This window comes from Dioscorea cayenensis, chromosome 3, assembly GCF_009730915.1.
Source record: "Dioscorea cayenensis subsp. rotundata cultivar TDr96_F1 chromosome 3, TDr96_F1_v2_PseudoChromosome.rev07_lg8_w22 25.fasta, whole genome shotgun sequence".
NCBI lineage: Eukaryota > Viridiplantae > Streptophyta > Magnoliopsida > Dioscoreales > Dioscoreaceae > Dioscorea > Dioscorea cayenensis.
In genome coordinates, this window is record NC_052473.1 from 4,874,485 (window position 1) to 4,902,303 (window position 27,819).

General features: G+C 31.9%; 1 pseudogene; it reads left to right on the forward strand.

The window, feature by feature from the left end:
• Positions 1-16,473: 16,473 nt before the first annotated feature.
• On the forward strand, positions 16,474-25,083 carry LOC120253819 (annotated as a pseudogene).
• Positions 25,084-27,819: the final 2,736 nt, after the last annotated feature.

Genomic DNA, 27,819 nt, shown 5'->3' on the forward strand with positions numbered 1-27,819 from the left:
AACAACAACACCAAAATCAAAAATATCATTCAAAAATGAGGAATGAAAAATAAAACAAGTGACAAACATGATGATCCCAATCTCATTCAAAATTTACAATATGACATGCTCGCATCACTGATTGTTTTATAAATGCTAAGTTGTAAATGGAAAGTTGCTTTTCCATGTGTATGCTTATAATAACCACACAATTTTTTTTTTAAAAAAAAAAACCTTGATGCATGTGTTCAATGAAGTTGAATACCTTAAAGTTACAAAGAGATTTATAAGCAGAAGAAGCATATCATCAACAAATCATCATATCTACAAGCAGAAGAAGCAAAACAACCTAAAATTGACTGCAAAACCAAAGAAATGGAAGGTTTGCATGGACGAGAAGAGATCAATACCTGAGAAACAACTCGAAGATGGGGAAAAACAAGGAGAATAAGAGATCGAAGTGGCTTCGATTCGCAAGGGTGGCAAAGGATACTCAGCTTTCAGCCTTTCAGTCTTTCACTCTTTCTCAGCTTTTTCCTTTTTGCTTTGGAGTCTTGGACAAGGTTTATTTTACTCAATAATTTAAAATAAATAAACTAATTAAATAATTTAAATTACCAATCAACCATCCGATTTGGTCCAACCAAGTCACCGGTTGAACTGGTTGAGCCGGCCGGTCCGGTCCGGTTTTTTAATCATTAGTTAGAATTCATCGTGTACAGTTGGAGGAGTTGGAGAGGTCATCTCCTTTTCACAAGACATTAATTCTTGAATGTTTTCACATTAAAAGAGGCATGAATATGGACAATAATTGTGGATAAATGAGCTTTCATTTATTTTTAATATTTGGAAGGAGTTAGGATTGCTTCTCTTGCGGATCATTAAACCCTTAATTTTAAGTTCACCTCGTGTCAGTTTTTAAAATCATCAACGGATAGAATTAATATATAGTATAGATGTATATATATATCTTGTGTGGCTTGTGATTATATTTCTTTAAATCATTGTTTGGACATGGACTCATGTCTCATCACATGTTTTAAGTAAATGATGAGAGCATTGCTTTGAGTGGTATCATAAGAGAAACATCTTACAACATAATAATAATTCTATAGTTTAATAGATGGTTAGTGTGTGGGTTACATAGAGTGACAAACGCAGTTAAGGTAGTATTCTCAACTTGCAACATTCTTATCTGGCAACATAGAGTTTGAACTACAAACTTACACTCATAATCAAGGACCTGTTACCACCACGACATCAAGCGAAACTTGAACTCAAGACTGGAATCTCTTGCACCAACACTTTTTTAATGGGACCAATACCGATAATCTATGGACTTTTAGTTTTACTCACAATGTTGAATCAAATGCCCCAACTTATTTAACAAATTCATTTTTATAAAATTTAATTAAATAAATGTATTAATTAATTAATTAATTATAAAAAAAAATTAATTAGTATTAAGTAAGTTAAAATAGGATTAACTCAAATATAAAGTTCTCCTCAAACCAATTTGACAAAACTTTTGAACACCATACTTCACTCATCAATTAAACACAGTCTAAGAAAGAGTTGTGCCTCAAGCAAATTGTTGTATTGCCTTTGAGCCCTTTCACGCATTACTTGTGTCTCAGATTTTGATTATCATCCGGGTAACATCATGTATATAAGACGAAGAATTATTTGGGTGAGACTAATATTGATGTAGCATGTGATAGGAAGAAAAATTTTAATTGTGTTTAGAGTGAAGACTCAAGGAGCGAAAGTAAAAGAAAAGGAGGATAAAGAAGACTAAGTTGAATCTTCCCCTAATTTAGATAATTTTTTTAATTTAGTGAAATGAAATGACAAATTAACTCCTAACCTTTCAAAACTCTTCAAACCTCACTTTTTCCATTAGGAGATAACCTCGAAACAATTTTATATTTTAAAAAAATTATAATACCCTCTATTCTTTAATTAATTTCAAACTTCACTTTTTTTTAATTTTTATTTCTCATGTTGATCATATGGTAACATCCCATTTTTATTTTGGTTTTGCCCACTTTTGAATAACATTGCTTCTATCATTATTTTATATTTTGGTTGAAAATTATATTGGTAACTCTACTACTTAATACATTAATATTTTTGAGATATTTCAATTGAGCATAAATAAGTAATATTTTTATTTGATAATAAGGTTATAATTAGTAAATCATATTATTACATTTTTTTTCCTTTCGCCTTTTTAGCCAAACAAGGTTTACCAAACAACTCTTCTTTTTTTCTCTCACTAAACTGGATAGCAACCTCCACTAACCATCTTAGGAGTTCAAGTCCTTGATGATAGACCTGGTTTTTTTCCTGCCATGATTAGCTAAAGCATTAGCTAGTTCATTACACTCGCGAGGGATCTACTTCAATCTGACTTCAAGGGTACATTACAACATCATCTTAGCATGATCAACCTTCTCTCTGATTCTCCAAGTGCAAATGCTTTCTTCACCATTGAAATTAAAGATTCAGTGCAAAGAGGCAATCACATAGTAATAGGGTACAACTACCTTTTTCTGCATTAGTTAAAGAAGCTCTAATGGCAGCCACTTCAGCTTCCAGACTTGACTCATTAACAACTTTCATTGACCCCGCTACAATAATTTGAGTCATACCAGTCATCAGCATAAACCCTAAACCACAATGAGACTAATTATCAATCCAAGATGTATCACATAATACCAAAATAGAATAACTATTATAAGAGGTTAGAAGAAGCTCTCTAATGTTGTTTCTTGATCTCCTTCTATAGTTCTAGTATTCATGAGAGCATGCTGGAAAATTTGAGGCTCAGTAAAAATTTTCACATTGAACACCATGTCACACCTGTCCTTCCATATCATCCATGCACAAACAGCAATCAAACATTTATGCAACTAGTAACCCACTCTAGTATTTCACCTTGTAAGAAGCTAATTGCCTTCCACAAAGACATTTGTTTAATTAAGATTTACCCTTGCAAAATCTTCGGCCAACACTTAACATTTCCTCCTTACTCTGCATCTCCAAATGATGTGCTTAGTTATTTCATTTTCCAAACCACATAAGTGACACATCAACCGAAGGCCCAGATTAAGGTGATATAAATACTCATCAGTTGGTGTGTGACCATAGAAGAGTCTCCATAAGAAGGTTTTTACATAAGCTGCCACCGATAGTCTCTAAATAAGGTGTCCCTCATGCCAAATATCATTCTCGTGACTTTGATTAACGTGATTATAAATAGCATTTGCAATCCTACTTGAAGCACTAGAAGGAAGCCACACCTAGTGGTTGTCACAAGAGTAGCTTAAGCTCATTTTAGATATCTGAATCCAATTTAAATCATTGCCCAAGCAGGTTATAAGACCATCTTTATAATACCCAATATTTTATATGTTAGGCCTCACATTTCTGTAGATTTAACCCAACCCATTACCGTTGCACTATAGCTAGTATTATGGAAGGGTAACTTAGTAATTTTTATTTTACGTAGATCCGCTCGAGTAGCAATACGGGTTTTCTAAAGCATTTCATTAGTTTTATTCCTCTTTCATCTATCTTCTTCTTAATCCAAGGCTAAGCTTAGAACTCCCTTCCCCATCACTCTTATTTTCAATTTTGCAAGCTTTAAGGTAAGAAGATTGAATTTAATTTTCCCGTATTTCGATTAAGGGTTGGATTTTTTTTGAAAATAGTCCTAATTGGAGGCTTGGATCTCATGCTTATTATTGATGATCTTGAAATTTCTTATTATTATTATTATTATTTTTTAATTTTTTTTTAGATCGTAGGAGTGGGAGAACAAGCTAGAAGAGAGTTATTAAGGAGTAAAAGCCAAACTTGCATCTTACATGTTGATCCAATGAAAAAACTTAGCATGATTAGAGTTGGATCTATTTGTTTTCTTCGTAATTCATGTTTATATTATCTTAAGGAGAATTTTCCTATGCTGAATTTTTCCTAGACTTTTATTGAATCTTCTTGAATGGATTATTATTATTATTATTATTATTATATAGCAATGCTAAAATGGTGGCTTGTAATTGTTTTATTAGATTCATGGGATTTAGATGGAATCCAGGTGATAAAAGAGACTAAATTTATAATTTGGTAAATTGTATGAGATGTTAATGATTGATATGTGAATACTTAGTGGTTGTGAAATTATAGATTTATAAGATGAAGTTTGGAATTTATTGGTAAGATTATCAATGTTCACCTTGTAAAGTGGATGAGATATCATTAGATTACATATTTAAAAAAAAATATATGGCATGGGATTTGTTGCTTAATTTGATTTAAATATTTTTGATTTTGAGATCTTGGTGAAAAACACCAATTTAATGATTTAAGCTTACATGCAATATTGATGATGAGTTTATCTGATTAAGCAAATGTGTAATCAAGATCGCATGTTTCTTCTACGTGGATAAATGAGAATATTGTTGCATTACTTAAAGCAAAATTCAATTCATAAATGTTGATGCTTATGTGTAATAATAGGTGTTTTACTACAATCTCGTATGTAGATATGTGTTAGCATATGTTTAGTAAGAGAATGTGGGGATTGGCAAATTAATATAAGTTTTGGGTTGACTTGACTTTACCAATTAATCCGGGCTCATTTTGATTGATCCAATATGATTCCAATTATTTGAAGTTAGGTTAAGCCCAATTAGAAGATTCTAGTGGATTTCGCACTAGTTGGGGTTAATGGGCCATAGTTCCAAATTAACTCTAACCAACCCCTTTTATGTATTGCATATAAATAGGAGCTTTTATTTCATACATATATTCATGCTTCTCTATTTAAATTCATGTTGAGTTAAATTTTTTAAGTGGTGAACCTTCAAGAAAAGGCAAGGAGCTTGAGGAGGAGTAATTTTGCTTAAATTTCCCTAAGTAATGGGTTGAGCTATGAGTGGATTTTTACTTTACTTTATTGTGCTTGCAAAAGATAGTTTGATGCGGCTTTGTTATCTATATATATATATACTTGCAAAAGATAGTTTGTTGTATATAGGTATGTGTGTGAATCATTTTATAAAGTATGCTTATGATGCTATACCTTTGGTTTAAAGTGGGGTTTTTATAGAAAATTGAACAAGGGCTTGGTTATTATGTTTTCTTTTGGGATTTATATGAAATTTTTATGATCTTTTGATAGTATGATTCCAATATGGAAATGGGAATATTTGAGTGGCATGAAGATTATGATTTAAATTATTTCTTAAACATATATATATATATATATATATATATATATATATATATATATATATATATATATTGTTTGTGATAGCATGATGTTTTAATCGGTGACACATCGACCCTAGAGCTCCGGCTACTGTAGTAGGGGTCCTCACGCTTCGACCTACCGAGAGGCGGAGTGGGTAACCGGTATATTTAAACTCCCTTAGGAGGGACAGAGAAAACATAATGGAAAATACTGGTAGGTATCTCTAGTAAAACTGAGACGCCATGATTTACCACTTGTATGGTTTCGGTGGTTAACTTCAAGGGTAGTAGCCTTGGTGGGACTGGACTTAGCCAAGGTCATGGCTAGGCTCAGGCTAAATTTTTGGCAAACCCTTAGAATTGGTTTATGGTTTTTCTTGTTGTTCATGTCTCTTTTCGGTATTTGGGATTTTTTTAAAAAAAAATAATGTTTTCTAGTTTCCTTATTTATATGTAATTATTTGTTTTACTACTTGCACATCCACTCACTAGGTAACTTTGTTACTTATAATATCTCCTTCTTTTATTTTTTCAGGCTTGCCCTCTTACCTTATCGTGTAATTGTACTAAGTTCTTCAACACCTCAGTTATCTTGCATTGTAGGTTGAGTTTTGTTTGGTATTGTAGCGGGGAACCTACAAGGGTGATTTAGAAATTTGTATTTTTATATTCATTGTGTGAATTTATTTCATGTGTAAACCTTTGTTGGTTCAATGGTTTTAGAAAATACCTATGTTTTGCATTTTTTATTGTTTTACAAAAAACTATGTGTAGGATATCAATAGCATAGCTATGTTTTGGAGTGGTGAATTTGTTCATCACCTATTTCAAGATATCTTAGCAACCGTGACAATTCTTGTTTAAAAGTGTTTCTAAAATATCATAGATGTTTATAAATGTAATTGCTATATCCATATATATATATATATATATATATTTAAATAAGTAGGCTTATAGGCCAATAGTAAATTGAAAATTTAGGGATCTTTCAAGAAATTATTTAAGTCAGGATTGCAATCCTTGATCCACACATTGGATTTAATTTTGTCAACATAACTACCGAGCATTCTAAAGAACCAAAAGCTTTACTAGGTTTAGTATTGGACCAAATACTCAAGTTACCATAACCTCAGTCTAATACCTATCCTCTTGGTTTCAAGCATCAAAGACATTTTTGAACATTAGTGCAGCCCTAGCATTTCCTAAGTTTATGATACCTAATCCCCTCCTCAACCTTTGCAAGTGCAGTAGTGTTTCACCCAATAAAAGTAGAAGCTACTACAATTGCTATCCTTTCCCCCACAAAAATTTCTCTTTGAATTTTGAATCCAAACATACTGTTAATAATTAAAGTCCTACAAACTTGATGAACTTTCAAAAGTTAAGATTATGTTGTCTATTTTTCTTAGTAAGGTTCATGATAATAATTTAAATGTGGATTTTATTCAGTGATATACAAATTTATCCATTAAATTAACAAAAAAATCTTACAAATATCTCCAATAATCACTATATCTAAAAATGAATCTCACACTTCTCCAATATCCTGATGGTTCCCATATTTTAAAAAAATTCTTTAAAAATATTTTTTTAAGAAAAATTAATTTTTCTTATACCCCATTTCTTTTTATTCTTATCATCATCTCCGGCACTAAGATCATCTCCAACCCATAACCCCAAAAATTTTTACCCTCAAATCCCAAATTTGGTCTACTACACTAAATTATACTTTTAACAACAAATCCCAAAATTTACCCCAAAAGATATATTCTCAGAATATTCCTTACACATTTTATTTTATTATTATTATTACTATTTAATCACAAAATAATTGAAATTAATTATTTCCAACAATGATTTAATTAAATGTTTATTACAATGTAATATTTTACTAATAAAAATATTTTAAAATATTTTCACGACTAAAATATTTTTAATTTATGATTTAATTTATTTAGGAATTTAATTATGAATTTCTTTATTAGCCTGATAAATAATGAAATTATTTTTTATATAGCACGAAAATATTTAATACTTAAACATATCATCGAATACAATTTTAACAACAAAAATTGTTTAATTAGATATTTTACATTAAAAATCATAGACAAACATATAACAAATGCATAATATTACAACATAATATAGAAAAGAAACATCGTATCATCGGTTTTAAGAACCTTTTGAATTAGTATATTGCTCCCACAAATGCTCTATCAATGTATTGTGAAGTGCAATGTGAGCTTCTTTGTCTTTAATTTGATTATATTGAGACACAAACTTTTCAAATCGAGTATTTTCATGTTTAATGACTTCCACAGTTGGTCGAGCCATATCTGTATCTGTCAATTTTACAATCTGTGCGTTGAGGTCTCTCTCGTCCTCAGCTATCACGTTATGCATAATAATACAAGCTTTCATTATGTCACATAAGACATCCTTGCTCCAAAAACGCACAAGTCCTCGCAGATAATTGTCAAAATCTTGATTGTAGAACTCCCGAATGCACGTTCCACATCTTTCCTACACGATTCTTGTTTCATGGTAAAGTACTTTTTTTCCAGTTACGTGGCTCTTGAATAGTTTGCACAATGATAATAAGAAAAATTGATTTAGAGTATAAAGGAGAGAAATGTTGATGATTAAGGTATGATAAATTATATATAGATAAATTATTAGGATAAAATAATAAGGTTGTGGTTGGGAATTGAGATTCCTTTTTCTCACCATGCAAAGACTTGCTCGAGAGATGTTCGTTGAAGCAAGTCACCCTTACTCATGGCGTAAGTTAAGTTAGAAAGCCAAATTAAAAGGGGGAGACAAGAGCTAAGAGAGAGAGAGAGAGAAGATAAACTCTGTATTAGTGTTTGAAGAATGTTTACAACCAAGCCAAGAGGATAAGGGAAAACCTAGATGCCCTCCAAGGCTACCAAAGGGTCCCTTATATAGGACCCTAGAACTCACTGTGTCATCATGGGTCTCATGTGTCCTCACAAGTCTGCCTGTACCAGTTGCAGGTCATCAAATTAGATACGTGTTATCTATATTTCATCTATAACACATATTTATTACCTTTGATTGAAAATAAATTCTCGTCAATCTGGATACACTGATGTAGAGGATATCTCCCTTTGTCAAATTTACATGGAACTTTCTCAAGATTCGATTATTGGTGTAAACCAATCCAGAGAACGTTTTCGATCTCGAGTGGAAGAAAATTATGACAAGAAAAAAAATAGCAATCAGATGTCTCATAGTACAAAATCTCTGAAGAAACGAGTTCAAGCAATAGAGAAGGATTATTGAAAATTGAATGTGTGCATTCAACAAATAGAGAACTTAAATTCCAGTGGCGCTTCGAAGGAAGATATTGTGTGTATATTTTCAAAATTCTTGCATGTAAATTATGTATTATTTTCTTTTAGCTTGACATGGCAAAATTATTGCAGTCAAGTCAAGCAAAATTGTTGCTAGGACAAGATCCAAAATACCATAAAGGTTTCAAGTATGATCATGTATAGAAGGTCAAAAATTTTGAAAAATTTAAGGACCACATGCTCACTCCAAGGCAAATGTCTAAGAAATATAGAGTCAATTTTCTCTCCTCGGAGTCAGACAACGCAACACCTGAATCTCAATCTGCGATATCCCATGGATTGTCACAATTTTCAATTAACCTAGATGTGATAGTAGTGGAAACTCTTCCCAACGTCTAGCTGGTGTTTAAAAGTCTAAATTAAAGAAAAATAATGAAGTTGATCTTATATCAACAATGGACAAATTGCAAAAAGATAACTGATAACTTATAGAGATACTGAAGAAGAAAAATGCAGATAAAATGGCTATGAAAGAGCTTAAAGAAGAAAATAAGATCTTGACTACAGATTTGAGCACAATAAATCATCCTAATATTCGTGCTTATATTCAATCTAAACAAGTACGAATTATGTAAAAAAGAGAGCATTTTCAACAACCACCTCCTTCAGCCTCAAATCTTTTTAAAAACTATATTGACAATCTTGGTGGAAGTGATGTTGATTCCCCAAAATATTGATATGTTGTTTTAATATAATCAGTTTTTAAATTGCATTAGCTTTTATTTAGGTTATTTATCGGTAAATATTTATGCAGTATTATCAATATTATTATGAATGTATTTTGTTCTAAATTTGTAGTACATGTGTCTTTCATTGTTTTTAATATATTTTTTAAAACTATTTTAGTTCACTAAATTTATCATAAATTAATTTAATAAACAATTTTATTATAAATAATTGCACACAAAATTTATAATTATATAAATTGACTACTTATAATTATATTCATGAATTGTTAACTTTATAATTTTAATTATCCTAAAAATTGGGGTTAATTTTTGGTGACCCTCAAATTTTTGGGGCATCCACCCCAAACCCCAAATTCGAGGCAAAAAGTTGGGATTGGTTTGGAGCTCCAAATCTAGGATTTTAGAATCATGGTTGGAGTTACTCTAACAAGCTTGCTTTATGTCTCAAAAAAACTCACTAGAGTGTGCAAGAGCTCGTGGATGGGCTCGAGCAAGCTTTGCTCTTAGGTCTTTTTAGTTTATGCAAGTTTCTTTAATCATAAGTGAAGTCATATGAGAAAATAATAATAATAATAATAATTTATTATTATTATTATTAAAATAAAAAAATTTTGTAGTATATTTTTCAGGGAAGGAGGGAAGTTTATGATGTTTATAAAATTTTTAAGGGAGCTATCAATTGATCAAGACATTTGTGAACGGCTTAAGCTCCTGCTCGATCAAAACTTGAGCTCGGCTCAAAATTTGTAATTTTCAAATTGAGCTTAAAATTTCAAGTCTAGCTAGATCAAGTTAGCTCTATAGCATAAAATACATAAATATATGATTTATATTTTTTTTATGTATGTATAATAAATAATAATATTCTATATTTTTTTACATAATAAACATTGTATATTTGTATTATTTCGTTATAAAAACAAAATTCAAAGTATAAATGTGGTTTTGATTTCACATTAAATCTAAGTGGATTTGAATTATTTTGTATTATTTCTTTATAAAAACAAAATTCAAAGTATAAATGAGGTTTTGATTTCACATTAAATCTAAGGGATTTGAATTTTTTAAAAAATAATTTTATCTATTTTTTATGTTAAGCTAAATTGAGACAAGATAGAGTGAGTTCTTTTTAGCTAATTTTAAGGTTGAGCTGCTCAAGTTTTTTCTTGAGCTGGGTTCAACCTGATTAAGCTCCGCATGTTTGCAATCCTAGTTTTAAGTATATGGAGGTCCTTTCCCTAGTAACAAACTGATGTATTTACCCTAATGGTTTATTTTTTTATTTAATACATATATTAATTATTACAAATATGATTAATTTAACTCAACTAATTAATCTACTAACTACTTAAGAAACACACGTTTTTTTTAGCCCAATGCAATATTTTTTTATTTTAAATGGGGTATTTCTTAGTTAAGCAAGATTGAATTATGACAATTTTGACTTAGCTGAACACATTTTATACAAAATGAATACACTTTTTTTATTTTTTAGCAAATCATTTTTAATGTCTATTCATCGTGAAACTAAAAACTATTACTAAAAAGGCTCATCCCCGCGTAGTATTGGATCCAATGAGAAAAAGCTAATGTGAAATATTTAAGAAGTCATTGATTCACACAGATGATAACGAGTCTCCATCCTTGGTTTTGGGTGCAGGTTTGTTGTCTAAACTTTGTGTCTCCCCGGTGAGGGCGCGTGAGCAAAATGATCAATTTTTTTCTTTCATAAAAAAATTAAAATTATTTTACCGTTGGCATAATAGCTAAGTCATAAGTTATTTAGTTTTCATGTGGGGTATTAAGAGTCCATGGTTTGTCTACTTTATTAAAAAATAACTATTAATTTTTATAAATAATTAAAACTTTTAATTTTTTTTTACAAAAAAGACAAGTGTCACCCTACAAGGGATTGCCAAGGACAGACAAGTACAGTGATGTACCACTTACATTGGTTTAACGATTCTCTAGGGATTTGTTAACTCGATCAGATATCATATAGGGTGATTAGAGTTTTATTATGAACACACTCAAAAAAATATTTTGACAACCAAACAGAGTTAATAAATCTCGTGCTATGCAACTCTAGAGCTGAGGAAAACGGCAATATCTTAGGGGGTGTTTGTTAGGGGTATTTTTGGGTTACAAGTAACTCAAGTTACTAAGTTTTTAAAAACTGATGTTTGGTTTACCGAATTTTAGAAATCCTTGTAAGTTAAAATGCCTTACATGGAGTATTTTGTCTTATGGCTAAATTGGTCGTAAGACAAAATGCAGTGACTTTAAACTCCTTCACGTGCACAGCACGAGAAGAGTCATTGAATTTGGAAATCAGCTGGAGGAGTAATCATATAGCACTCTCAACTGAACTCTTTCTTAAAACCCTAATCCACCGCTGCCGAACCACCGCCACCAAACATCGTTATTGGGTTGGTGCTCAGCTTCTCCACTCAAGGTAGGCAAGCTTTTGTTCTTTGTTCAATGAAGAGAGCAACTATTATATTTGGCCAATGTGTGAGTTTCTGCTAATGATTGTGCATTTTTTGATATTGTTAATAGTTGTGCATTTTTTTCGTTGAAAAATTATTTTTATTATATTTGGCCATTGTGTGAGTTTCTGCAAATGGATTTATGTCAAAACTTAAAGCAATGTTACTCATGGAAATAATTGCTTTTACTGTTTTAGATCAATTCTTCTATGTTATCTTTGATGGATGGACTATTGACTAGAAAGGGACTTCTCTCCAATGATGATATTAAATATTTGGAACTATTTGTATAGAAATTTATAAATTTATCATCACATGACTTATATAATTTATAACATTAACTTCAAATGAATTTTTTCATACATAAGTTCAAGCATGATATGGTTTGCCAATTTTGAGTCATTTTACCATTTTTAGTAAGCCTTGTTTGCATTTAAACCTTCATGATCATGAAGTTCATTAATCCGTGGCATCTTTAAATTGACATGTCATCAAATCGGCATCTCACATAAAAGCCCAAACATTATTTTTTTAAAGTGTATAAAAAAAGCATGATATGTTTTTTTAATAATGACTTTTTACTTAAAAACTTTAAGGCCGATGTTCATTAACTTCAATAATTAAATTATTTCCTATTATGTTTTTTTGGATTTATATATTTCTTTTTCAGAGTTAAGTAGTCTAATTCATTATTTTTTTATATTTCCAAATTTTTTTAAACTTGTAGATGGTGGCTATGATAGAGAGCATGAATTGTATGTTGCTCAAACTATAATCTTAGGCGTTGGCTTTTTGCTACAACTTTACTTTTTGCGTAGTAAACGACGTAAAATTTTGTAGAGAGCCCTCTCGTAATTGATTGGAAATTAGGGAGCAATATTTATCCAGGCTAGTGGATGGGGATAACACTACTAGTATCAACATGGTCCTCATGAACAAATCTATATTTTTCAATCTATGTTTACTAATGAAACAAAATGGTCATATGAGAGATACATTGCACATCACAATTGAAGAGCAACTGTTAATGTTCCTACATACCATAGGACATAACCAATGCAATCGAGTCATCGTGCATAATTTTCTCAGATTCGGCGAGACTGTTAGTAGATACTTTAATTATGTCTTACATACAATTGGCAAGCTACGTGATGAGTATGTGCACCCAACTAATACACAAACCAAGCAAATATATCATCGAGGTCCACATTACACCATTACTTCAATGTATTGATAACTTTTCTATTTACCTTGAATTTTCTATGCTATAAGCAGCTCTTAGTTAAAATGTGTTAATGGTAGGATTGTGTTGGAGCTCTAGATGGAAACACATATCCATGCATATGTTCCTGCATCTGAAGTTGCAGCATTTAGTGGCCAAAAACCATATACTACACAAAATGTGCTGCTGTCGTAAATTTTGATTTACGGTTTACATATGTCCTTGCTGGATGGGAAGGTTATGCACATGATGCTTTGGTTTTATGTGATGCACTTGAGAGACCTAATGGACTCTTAGTCCTTGAAGGTATTCATTTTGTGTAGTCTATTAATATATGTGTTAGCATACAAGTATATTATGGTCATGATGCTTTGGTTTTATTTTCCTAGGGAAATTTTATTTGGTTGATGCCGGGTATGCTATGAGACCGGGTTTTATATCCCCCTATAGAGGTGTGAGATACCATTTGAAAGAATTTGGTTCATAGACACCAGCAAATCATAAAGAACTTTTTAACCTTCGCCACTCATCTACTCGTACTACAATGGAACGTGCTTTTGGTTCTCCTAAGGGGCCTTTCAAAATTCTCACCTCTAGGCCTTTTTTCCATTCAAAACCCAAGTTGATCTAGTCTTAGTAGCATGCATTCTACGTAATTACATCCTAAGTGGTGGTGAAGATGCGCTCATACTCTTCGAGGAAGAATGGACACCACAACGGCCACCTTATGAAAGTAGGGCTAGGGAGCAAAGGGAGGAGGCTCAAGAATGGGTAGCACGCCGAGAACAGATTGCACACAATATGTGGGCAAATAAGTAGATTGTTACTTTATTTTCATATTCCTCAGTTGACTGTTTGATGTTCTAAGATTTTAGTTGATAAAAATATTTTGTTGTTTCTTTGAACAAAATCTATGTTTGGTATCCTTTATATTATGATCGTTTATTTTGTTGCATTGATTTGCAATTATTTCAAACAAAAAATATTAATGCCTCTGCCATTTGTAGAATGAATAGCACAGGGATGTCAGAGGATAGCCAAATGTCAACACCCTAACAAGAAGACCAGTGGCAATAAAAGATGGACCACTGTTGAAAGCCGCTTTTTCATACGATTCATGGCTTCTCAAGTTGAACAAGGCTTTAAAGTTGACAAGGGCTTCAAACCTCAAGCAATTCATGCAGTAATGAATGCAATAAAAAATGAGTTTGGCATCATAGTCACTGAAAGCAAATGTATCTAACCACCTAAGGACAATTCGCAAGCGATGGGCAAGGATTAAAAAATTGAAAGAGTTAAGTGGAATGGGTTGGGATGAGAGATTAAAAATGATAATTATGGGAGAATCAGAGTACAAAAACTACATCAAGGTACTATTTTACTTTGAAACGCTTTCTATTTACACTTTCTTGTAATTTACTATGAAGTAATCTTTATATAAAAACATATATATTTTTAATTTGTTTCTATATACTAGGCTCATCCACAAGATGAACATTTCTTAAACAAACCAATCGAGGATCATGACCTTTTGGAGATTATTTGTGGTAATGATCAAGCAAGTGGATGGTATATATGCTACTCACATTAGAGATGATATTGACACAGATATGTTTGAGAATGTCACTCCCCACTCACAGCCCCAAACTGGTGGTCTCGATGACATGTCATTTGAGGAGACAGAGTTTCAGGTCAATATAGCAACACCCATCCATAACCATTCAGAAAGCACAGAACCAAGGGGAACAACTTCATCGCAAGCAAGTAAAGGAAAAGGAAAACGAAAATTGATCTCTGAAGTTGAGGCAATACAAGAAATGAATGTCACAATTAAGGAAGGGTTTGCAAAAATGTATCCGACTCGTCCATTAGAATTTGTAAAAGACCTAATTAATGAGTTCATGAAACTGAAAGCATATGGCTATTCTGGTCGTGAGGTCAATAAGGCATATGATTGGTTGATGGCTGATGAAAGTAGAGCTATATCTTTCTTAGTGAAAGATGAGGAGCTTAGAAAGTTTTGGGCAGAATAATATTTTGAATCAAATTACACTGAAACAGACTGGTTTCGAAGGTCTAATTAGGTTGTGATTCATCACTTAAACTTATGATCGAATCTTTATTTATTTATTTTTTATATTATGCTATTATTTTGGATCTAGGATATTATAGTAATTTTTTTTCCCAGGTGTTGTGAACTATGGAGCATCCAATGGAGTTACTAGTGAAACTAGAAAGAATGCTTCATGTGATTAATTCTATTCTTGCTTTTGTATATATATATATATATATATATATATATATATTGTTGGAATTAATTAGTTCATGATACTCAAATTTTAATCTTTATATGTGTGCAGGTTTTAGTAAGAACTGAAGACTGGATGCTAGATATTTAGCTAAGCAAGATGTTTGGATTGCAGTTATTGTTTAGTGTTTTCAATGGCTTCTTCAAGACTTGTTTTGATGATCTATTAATATGTGCTTGTCAATGTTGTTTATGTACTATTGAAAGACCATGATGATGCCTCCATTTTATCTATGTTGCTTCCTTTGGATTTGCTTTGAAGTATATGTAATATTTATCTAGTGTGTATTTGGGACTCAAATTATTTGAGAACCTATTTGAAACATTTATCAAAACAATGCAATGTTTAGTATTTTATATTATGTTACTACCATGAACGTGCCTGATTCATTTGTCATTAGAAATTGGAACCATACGCAAAACCTAAACCAATTTCTTGAATGGAAAATTTTTTATTTTGGTAACATTTTTTTAATTTTTTTTATTGTGTTATAATATGTTAATCTAAGAGCTCTTGCTATTAGATTAAATATTCAAAATAAAAATTTTATAAATTTTGAATAATACATTTAATAGTTAATTAAAATTAAAGTAACATAATCAATATTATATTTTAAAATAAATTAAAAAATACTGTATTAATAAAGTTAATATTAGTAATAATTAACACATAGTTATAATCATTTAAATAATATCCATTAACATAAATAAAACAATTAGCATGCAATAGATTTTGGGAGGTAATCTCACCTTGAGTGCTCACATCCATCTAATCCATCAAACCAAACACATTTTTAAATTCCGGGGTTTACATATTCCTCCAACCAAACACAAAATGCAGATATACTACATCTCCAATTACGAGACAACCAAAAACCCAGATTTAACTATACGTGAAATTTAAAATCCAAATATTCTGATTACATTGTAATTATAAATTCACGCGTTTACTTTTATAAAAGATTCATAAACAGTAAATGAAAAGTATTGATATAATATTTAACAATATACTACACCATAGGTATAGTATTACAACAGTGCTATGATTTAAAACAATGAAAATAGTTATTTGATGTAACTATTTTTTTTTCCAAACCCTAATAATAATCAACCAATAACTTTTCGAGAGACAGCAAACCAAAAAGTCTTATTACTTCCCCACTTCACCGAGTCACTTCCCAGTTTTTCACTTCCGACCGACTTCCCAGAAAACAAACTTCGGGAACTCGACTTCTTGTTTTCAGAAGCGGCAAAAGAGCAACCCTTTCCTTTCATCAACGGCTCTCTGTCTTCCTTTTTTTTCCCCGGTTTTGTTTTCCTTTTTGTAAGTCCTTTTCCGAGAGTTTTCAATGTAAAATGAGTCGAATCTCGACTTCCCCTTTCTTGATTTCCTTTCCTCTTTCTCTCTCGAACTCCGATTTCTAGGGGTTTCATACCATGCCTTTTTCCCCTTTTTCTCGTTTGCTAACCCTAATCCTTATCATCTCTCCTTGTTTCGGAGGTCCGTCTGTGAATCTGCGGTGTGATCGAGGTGGGAGAAGCGAGGTGGTAGGGAATGGCTGCGAGGCCTCAGGTGACCATCACGTTGGGCCGCAGCGGGCAGGTAAACTCGCAAGCATTCTTTTTTCCATCGTTTTTTTGACCTAGGCTTCTATTGGATCAGTTCATGCTTGTGGTTCAATGGATTCGCATTGTTGTGTGTTCTTATGGCTTGATTTTTGTGTTTCTTTTGTCCTTCTTGTTCTTCCTGTAGTGGTGAACATTGTTGATTTTTTTTTACAGGAAATGATTGTAGAAACATCGTGTCTATGATTTTTGCTGTCCGGAAATGTTTGTGGAATTTGTTTATATTCATCAATTTTTGGAAGTAGCTCAAAGCTGAAACAATTTTATGGGTCTTATGGGAGAAATGGCAGAACAAGGAATCTGGAATTGTATGAAGTTTGAATATGTATCTTAGTTGGTTGATTTACATGGAGAAATTCTGATATGCTTGGGCAGTATTGATGTTTAGCTATGATTTTAAGTGTTAGTTGTTAAAGGAAAATGGTATTGGATTTATGATTTAGATTTTAATTAGTTGAAACAGGTTGCTGATTGCATTGTATGAATGTGAGTGTATAGTGCTGGGTTGGTTGGGAAATGGTCTTGAATTGGTCGTTTAGGTTTTAATTAGGTGAAGCGGGTAGTTTATTGCAGGTGGTACCTGATGCTGCTATGTGAGGAACCTTTTTATGCTAATTCTTCGCTTGTTACTCTAATGTTTGGACTATAGAGAGATTGTCGTGGCAATGTGAAAAGACTTCATTACGTTTCATGATTCTACTTAAATGAAGATGTGAGCTATGAGTAGATGTGGTTGTAGGATACAAAATAGCTTTTCAGCCTAGATTTTGATTCTTGGGTAGGGAGGATTTACTTTTGAAACGTGGGGAGTCTATGGGCAAGTTACCATGTCAAAATAAAAGCGAAGGATGATGACACTGATCTGCCTGATATTTTAAGTTATCATCATGATGTTGAAGTGCTGATTGGTTTCAGTGCATGGCATGCTGCATTAGCCTTGGGACATTATCATAGGACTGGAGATTCAAGATAAAATACATTATATTGTAATGAAAATAGTAAAGGGAGGAAATTTGTGGATTCTTTCTAGATGAAATTTGAAATTGTGTTAAAATTTTATTTGCAGGTTGTGAAGAAGGCGGGCACTACTATTGATGGTAGTCAACCTGACTATGCGCCATCACCGTCCTTGGGAAGCAAACGACCTATACGAGAGAGGTTGGGGGGCAATGTGGAAGATCCTCATGCATATGCTAGTCAGTCCCGGAGTAAACGGTGTGTTTAATATCTATCTTTGTTATTTGTTGCATTCTAAGTTGTGTAGCCTTATCTACCTATGACCTTGGTCATTAATTTGTTTTGTACAACTCAACAATTTAATTAGTTTTCTTTAAGGTTGAGAACACATATCTGGCTTTCCAAAGATTTACCTGATTAATATTCCATAAAAATTATAACCGTAAAAAGATGTATGTTGTGAAAAGGTTTATCTTACCATATAGTTCTTTCTTGAGGTTTGTTAGGTTTTGCGCTTATGAAATCTATGTTTAACCAATGATTTATATTGAATTTACTTTATGTGCCCAAGCAGTGTTAAGCTTGGATCATTTTTGTAATGGTTTAAGTTTGTTGAGTGGCATATAGTTTGTTCACCCACTGCTGTTTTTGTTTTGTGTGATCTTCGAAAATTAAAAGACTCTTCTCTCTAAGATCCTTTCAATCTTGAAATCTATACCACTCACGGATGGTTGTTCTTTGTGGAATGCATTAGCATTGACCAGCATTACTAGGACTCAAATATGAGCAGCTAGTATCCCTTATTCGGAGAACATCCAATGCTTGAATTTAATGAATCCTGTGGACATGACTATAAATATATACCCATATGTGGGCATGTGAATCATAGTGTTTTTAGAAGAATGGATAACATTGTAGTAAAACTAATTGTTTTTAAAAATGTAGAACTCAGGACCCGAGATTTAAATGATATTAAAATTTTAATTAAATTAAATAGAATTATTAAAATCATGAAAATCATAGTTAAAGGATTAGAAAGATTAGAATCCATTTATAAATACAAAAAGCTTAAAAAAATTATGGAGTTTTAAATGATAAGAAAGAGACAAAAACTTATAAATCAATCGAATATGAAGTATGGGATTGAAAGGAGATAATGGGAATCTAAATCATCAGAATCTTATGGGAACATGTGATCTAAAGGGATGTATCCCCTAATGGATACGTGAATTTTCCCCTATATGCTGGGTAACATTGGCATTAGCCTCCATCATCAGAAATTTTCAGTTACCAAATATGATGTTGGATGACTTGTTCGGAAGAAATCTATAACAAAATACACTAAAAACATTTGAACATTTATATGAAGTACTTTGTGCTGGGAAACAGTCAAGAAGAAGCATATTCCTTTAAAATTTGTCTTGTATGCAATCTTTTTGTTCTGTGCATTTTTTCATTATTTAATCTTTTTTATTGTCACCCTAATTTCTCCTCTCATGTGCTTTGGAATGGTCATGAGTTTTTGACTGATAACCTGGAAACTCTTCGATCTTGCTATGGTTTTATGATTTTGGATGGGAGCTATTGTATTACCTTTTGTTGGTGGCTTCTATTTGTGGTTGGCTGCCTAATGATTTGGCTTCAAGAGAGCTATTCTCATAATTAACCTAGAGGTATAGCCAAGTCACGAAAACAGAAGTGATGTTGGAGGATAGTGTTAATGTGGAATCTCTTAGTCAGTGTCTGTAAAAACAAGCATTTGGGTTAATATACAAAGGTAATTATATGCTCCAATCAATACTACAATCAACGGCTGGACGACTATTATATATCATTTTTTTTACCTACAGTGAAGACGAGGAACCTAACTCGTGAAGTATGTAAGACACTTATGTCTTTGATTATTGGCTTTCGTATCCGGATAATTCCATTGAAGAGATAGAAGATCATCAGTCCTATATGCATGTTTACTTTTATTTTGGAGGTTTGCATATTTGTCAATTTGGTAGATGCACATGCATGGTCAATCAGTTTCAACATTTATATGAAGGTTGATTTGTAGAATTACAGCCAGTCACATCTTAAAAGTTATTGGTGTTGTTGCAGAGAATTGTGTTCCACTCCCCTGCACAGGATGAGTTTGGTGATCAAACGCTGAAAATAAGGAATGTGGTTTATGAATAATTACCCAGCCATTGGATGGTGAATAATGCAACATATTAATAATATGTACTAAGAATAAATGCAATACTATATATAGAGTTATGAAATTCTTGTTTTAGTTCAAAGATTTCTTTTGACCAAAACATTTGCTGTTGAGCTCATGCTTAAAAGATAATTATCATATGGCTAGTTTATACTTTATAGTATCTGAATCAACTCTCATTTGGAGAGTGAGAAAATTTACTTTACATATAGATGATTTTGGTTTCGCTCATCTCCTTTCCATTGTACATTCTATCTTAATTTTTCTTTTTTATTTTCAATCGCAATCTTCTATTTTTTTTTAATTATCTTATCATTTTGTTATCTATATAAATTTACTCTTATCTTCCTAATTTTTTTAATAGTGTTTTTTTATGATTATAAGGTTTCTATTGTACTTTTAATTTAAAAATTTAATATTATTTGGGTATCTTATCCAAAGTTCTATTTCTCTAAAAGGCAGCATGTGTTTCTATCATGTTCTTAAAGAATGTGATTCACGTCTATGTACACATTTATTTAATGCCATGAAAATTCAAGTTTCATGCTCTGCATTACTTGGGTACCTAACACCTGTACTGGTGTCCTAGTAACATTGGTCTTACATTAGATTGATCTATCCTTTCCATAAAAGATGGACAAGATATACATAATCTTATGGAGCCAGGTATGGATCAATTAAAAGAGGTCATTCATTTTTTTCTCCACTGATCAAATGATTAATTTTGTACAAAAGACATCTAGTTTAGACATTTTCTACTTATTCTAAGGGCATTCTAATTTTTCATATAAAGTTTGATTTCTTTCTCTCTGATAAGATGAGGAAGATTCAAATACACAACATAGTGCCATCCATGCAAATGCTGATAGCAGTTTTGAAGAGGAAAGGAAGAACTTGCTGAGCTGCATGCTATCTTTTCATAATTTAGCTTCTTGGTTATATGCTAACCTTCAAAACAGCCCACATAGAGTGTGATTGATCTATTGCTGTTTCTAGTTTCATACTAGAACTATACATTTGTTGTTAGTTTAGTTTTTTGTTGTTGCTAATGATGCACGGTTCACATAATTATATTTTCAGTATGTAAACTCATCAACGTTGGAGTTCTTAAAGTTATGATTGTTGTAGATTATTATTGATTGTTTTTTTTGTGTGTGTGTGTGTGTGTGTTCATTTTAGTTTGATATTTCTGAAAAATAGCTGCTTATCCTCTGAATGTCATTTCTCTGGTGCATGTTGCACAATCATCTTGATTAGAGAGAAAATTATGGAACTCCACCTTGTTATTTAATGTTGTGAATTTCCTTTTCTTTTCATATAGCTGTTATGGTTGGTAACAGAGATTATTTGTATTGATTAAGAATTGCATTTCAGGATTTTTATTCTTTTTGCTTGCGAGTTGGAGATGCTTTCTGTTACCAACGTTCTTAACATGCTTATGTTATGTTTACTGTTGATTAGGCTCCAAGATGTATAGTCCCATCACATTGCAATTTTACATGTTTGCTTGAGACTAGCTTACCAGGTGGATACCAATTATCAAGAATAGAATGGTTTTGGAAAATTTACACATACATTACTTTTGTTTTCAAATAGTGGCTCCATTTATGTTTTGTGCATCTAAAGCTTAACGAGAGTAATTTCCTCTAAACTTTCTGGGCTAATGATGACTGCAATCTTATATATATATATATGTATAGATGTATGTATATTACTGTATATAGAGAGTTTATGCTCCGGCACTTATTACCTTCTTTTTCAAGTTACATTGCTCTTACTTTGACTGTTTCATTGGGCAGCCAGCGAAGGGAGGGTCATGATTGGATGTCAGATGATGATTTGGATGATGACCAGCAAAATGCCCCCAGTATCCATTCTGAAAGCATTTGAGTTTTACATCTTTTATGAATGCCTTTTCTTATGTAATCCCTTAATTATAAAAAGAACGTTGGATTGGTAGGGATGACCTGAGACATAAACTTCTTAACAAAGGCCTACATAGGCGCGGTGATGTCGTTCGGGGTGCAGAAGGTCATGTTGACCTTCGTGTAAAGCTTTCTCGGAATGCAAAAATTTCGTCCAGACATGAACAACAACAAAGGCAAGAATCAAAGCCATCTGCTCCCATGAGGCGAATCATTCCCACAAGAAGTGCTGATGATTTGCTTCAATTGGATTCAGTGCAAAAATCCTATTCAGCATGGCCATTAGATGGTCGAAGACATAGATCTCCTGATCGCCTTATTGGTGTTTCCAGGGGTCCCAGCAATCATGATGGGCTGAGACATGTTTCTTCAAGGCCAGTTGACACTTCGAGGCCTTCAACATATCCTTCAAAGGATTTGTTTGATGCATCAAGGCCTGTGCCCTTTCTGACTAAACCTTCAGTTGCAATTGAAGCTCCAAAACAAGTTCTGAGAGTACCTCCACCAAGTGGCATTATACAGAAAAGCTCGCACATGGTAGGCTGACACGCCCTTGTTGCTTTCACTTATCATCATGTCTAATTATATGCTTTATCTACTCATCTAAACTTATCGTATGACTGGTTTATACTTGCATGATATATATTATTGGTGTTGTACTGCATTTCTGGGAATTGCACAGGAGTATACTTTTCGTTATTGTAACTTCAGGAAACATCGCATACAGTGGGTAAGCGGATTTTTTATTTTTATTTTTGGCAAAAGCGGATTTTGGCCCCTATACTTTTCTCCAATATTTATTCCATGTTTGTCCTTCCAAGTTATGCAATATGGTTTATGCATCTTTGTTTCCCCTTTTATTTTTAACCCAGTGGACAACTTTCATCTTGATATCATCTTATACATTGTTTAAAACAATTAAAAGTTATTATTTTTTAATTACATGTCATTGTTGGCGTGGTAGAATTTTGCCAACATGGATAGACCATGTTATCATATATTTAGTTGTAGGGCAAGGGGCAACCATGCCACTTGTAGTGATGAAAATGAATAACCAAGGTAAAGTACATGATGCACTTTGAAAATTTGGAAGTACGTGTGGAAATGAATGTTAGAGTAAAGCATTGGAAGCAAAAATGGCTTTTTCCTTTTATTCTATGACCACTGGAAACTTTTATTTATAGTCATTTTATTAAGTTCACTCATGATAATGTTTGTGTGAACTTTATTACAGTTGTTATCTAGTTCTTTTCTTGAATATAAACAGGCTAGGAAGACTTGTTAATGTGCATATTAGACAACATCTCAGCTATGACAGAAATACCTTAAATATGTTAGAATTATACAAATTCATAAAAATCACAAAAATAATAGGATAAATCAGAAATGAGGAATTTGGGAGAAAGAAGAAAGAACAATCTCGGAGTAATTACTATTGTACTAGAAGGGCTTGTATATATATACTTCCAACATGGCAGCTTGTGTTGCTGATTTCTCTTGGAAATTTATCAGGGCCATATATTTATTTTGCAATGTGGTTGGGTTACAGCGTCGTGTATAATGTATATGTGCCTTCCTGATTTGCCTCTATACACTGAACATTATTCGAGTTTCCATGATTCTCATCTTGCTGATTTGAGGTATTATATTATTGGAGCTTTTGGCTCATATTCTTGTTAACTGATTGCTAGCTTGTAATTACAAGTGATCATCAAATGGACCAGATTCTGTTATCAGCCTGAATGAATGGAGATTTAGTTAGTTACCGATGGTGGGGGATTATCATTTTAATGCTTTATAATAAGGAATGGATAAGTTAGTGAATATCTGAATTTGGTCTATCCTGGGTTGTGTGGATAAAGCCACTAGCCCAGTTTCCTAGACCGAATGATTTTGGTGAGAATTATATCCAGCTGCGGACAAATCCATTGGCAAGGACATGTTCACTGTTGTTTTCATCTCAAGGCACTATTTGCTTGAAGTCAAGGTGAGGCTTGGAACCCACATTGTAGATAGACAGCTAAACTTCTGAATAAATCAGAGTATGAGACAAGAACAATTAGGAATAGGTTTCTTAAATTTTAACACCAGTTTGGCAATACCTGGACTAAAGCAACCGATTAACCTATTTTATGGTAGTGAATTTGCAAATAGCTATATTTATATCTGGGTTCTCTTCCTTAATGGTGCTGATAGGCAAATAAATTGTGGATTACAGTGTTCATGGATGGATATTCACTCACTTTTGATAGCTTGTTTCGTTTATGTTCTCTTCTGAATATTTTCCATCTAAGCATGCTCACATTGTGTACATTATCTGACACATTCACTGATATACTGTACAATCCACGATGTTAGTTATATGTAGATTTACAAGTTTTGCATCCTAAATACAGATGTTTTTACTTCCATTATTGATGAACTTAGTAACAGCCCTAAATTTCTCTTATTTACCTTTTCTTTCTCTTGTAGTCTGAGGAACCAATCACTGTTGCCGGGTTTATTCGTTCGTTGGGTTTTGGAGAAATATGCGATTCTCTTTCAGGCAGAAGAGGTAACTTCCATGCCAAATCTTGTCTCCAAATTATTTGCGTAAAACCTCGATTTTTTTGTGATTTTTGACCTTGAAATTTAGGTGGACATGCCTGCGCTGAAACAGATGAGTGACCATGATCTTAAAGAGCTGGGAATACCAATGGTATAGCTTCTGTGCTTAGAATAATTTCACATCTTATATTGTCATCTCTAGATACTCTTTTTACCGGCAGCTTATTGTTTTACAAATTATAATAGACATCTCAAGCTTTTCTGTGTTCTCATATGGTTTGTAAGTCCGTAATAATCTGTTATCAACATATCATACATAAATTAATTGTAGTGCTTATTTTGGTCGCATAGTGAGGATGCATCAAGTTATGTTTTGCGATTACATGTTGCAGGGGACCGAGGAAAAAGATCCTTCTTGCAGTGCTTTCTCGGCAAAAACGACATCCATGAAAAGAGTGATTTTGAACGATTTGTAAGCGGGCTTCGTTACAAATTCCACGAAGTTAATTCAGCCCTCGCAAAGATGTTGTATATCTTCTGAGTGCTCATTTTGATATTAACCTTTTTCATATTCATGAAACTTAGCCATAGATTTCAAATAACATCCATTTGCAAACCGATATTCAAGCAATCAATTATCTGTTGAATCAGTTAAATCTTTCGGTCAATTGTCAGTCTGCATGTTTATCACAATTTCAGAACAACCTGGAAATTTTGTATATCAATGCTGAATCTTTTTAACAGAGTATAGGGATGGAGTTCTCAGGGCCTCAATAGATGTGATCATATATATGGCAATGAACATACCTATTTTTATCTGGAAACATTCTCTGATGGGATCAAACAAGCATGTTTTCCATTCTATTGTCTGTTATGCTTTTATGAAATTTAGGTACTTGTAAATTAAGGCGACGGTTCTTTGAAAAAGGTTATATGAGATTTTCCGAACTGATCAAGCTTGTTCTTATGAAAATGAGAACAGATTACATAGACTTGTTATGTGTGATGCGAATGGTATATAATGATCGGCAATGCAGTGATTTTTTTTTTCTTTTACAAAGTAAATAAATCACTATTTACATTATTCATTATGACGTCAGGAATTCAATCTCCCGACTTCCCTTCATGTGGAACTCTTGTGTTTTATCGTTGGGTTATATCAAACATTCACAAATTTTGTAGATTAAGTTACTGCTGTTGTTTTAATCTTGAGATGCTAAGTAATTGTTCATATTTATTATATATTTGTTATTTATTACATATTTATTGTCGAATGGTCCCTGGTAGGGACCGGTTATGCCTAGGCTAGTACGGCCCACTTAAATCTTGTGCCGGGAATGGCATGCTAATACAAAGGAATTATAGTGAAAAAATATACTAATAAAAACATTATTGTTTTGATGTGAAAAATATACTTTTAAAAACATCCAAAAGACATAAAATATCTAAAAAATTGGCATCGTATGATAATTGTTAGAATAGGCTTTTAAGTGATTTTGATATTTAAAACTTTAAAAAGATTTTATAAAATTTGCTTGCTTGCTTGCTTAATTTGGATATAAAATTCATAAAATTTTATAATGGAAAGGCCCTAGAGTAAATTTTTTTTTTTTGGTAAATATTGTGTTATGGTTATTTTTGGTTTTGAGCATTAAACTATCCAGTTTTAATGTGTTCGTTGGGAGTATACCAATGAAATTTCAGGGAAATTTTGATGATATGTATGCTAGATTTACTATATCAACACCAGGTCACTATAGCATCCTGTAAACATGAACATGATATATCATTAAATAGAGCTGTGTGATCACTTTTATTGACACGTCATATGTAACGTTAACTCTTTTAAGCTATATAGTGTTAACGTGGCAAATTCAGAGTACATATTATCAAATTCTCTCAAAAATTCTCTTAGTATTATTTTAATGAACACAAATTAAAGTTGGATGGCTAAAATGATAAATTAGATATTTAAAATGAAAAATGACTATAACATACTATTTACTCCAGATATTTAGGCAAAGGACTATATCTAATGCTGATGTGAAATGGATCAGATGGATCGATGATATTATCACATCATTGATAGCTACATCCCTGATACAACCGGACAAATTTAATGAAAAGGTTGAAGCTGCCATTGCTATTCACAGGACTTCATAGAATATGGCCTTTTGATGTTGAATGAAATTAAATATCTCAATTTCTAGTACTTCAATTATTTATCTATGCATTACTTATTAAATCACTGTGGATCAGCATCTTTAATTAGTTTTAATTTAAATACCATCAACAGAAGTTAGTTTTAAATGGTAGAGTCTTGTGTCCCCTTAAGCAAGTAATTTCATGCTCGAATCATTATATAAATAAAAAAATATTTGTACTGAAATATCTCCCAGTTATAATTAAAGTCTCTAATACCTAGCCTCAAAAACGGTTAGATTAAAGACTAAAAAAATTATGTTTAAATTTTATTATTATTATTATTATTATTATTATTATTATTATTATTATTATTATTATACTAATCAAAAGTCAAGGACTAAGAAAATGTGTGCAAACAAATCTGGAGTGGATTATCAACAAATAAAGTGAGAGAGCACTATTTTCATAGAACATAATCTATCTCACTGCACTCCACTTTGAAAAAGTAACAAGAAAAAAAAGACTACACTTTTTGAAAAAGCAGAGGGGACTATATAAGACAACCAATTCTCGTTTTTCATCCATGCAAATTCCCAATTCTTTTCATAATGATAATGCAGCAAAGTTCGCAAACATTGGCACTGTTCATTGCATGTGCTTGTGTGTAAAAGAAATAAATTTATAATAAAATTATCTATATATATTATATATTTAAAGTAAATATTATACACTGACAGGTTTAGGGGGCCAAGGGGGTGCTTGAGTACCTACCCCCTTGGCCCATCATATATATATATATATATATATATAATTAAAATATTAATTATTATAATTTATATGGAAAATGTTACTTTTATTTTTTTAAAATTCTACCTTATATTATTTAAAATAAATTAAATAAAAATAATAAAATTACTATATTAAATAAATTTGATGTTGATTGATAATAAATAATATGGTTAGTCAAACATAAATCCTCAAATATTTTTGTTTTTAAAATTTATATATAAATTTTTAATTAAATTTATCAATACATAATTATCTATATTTAGATATTAATATAAAAATAAAAATAAAAATAAAAATCTAC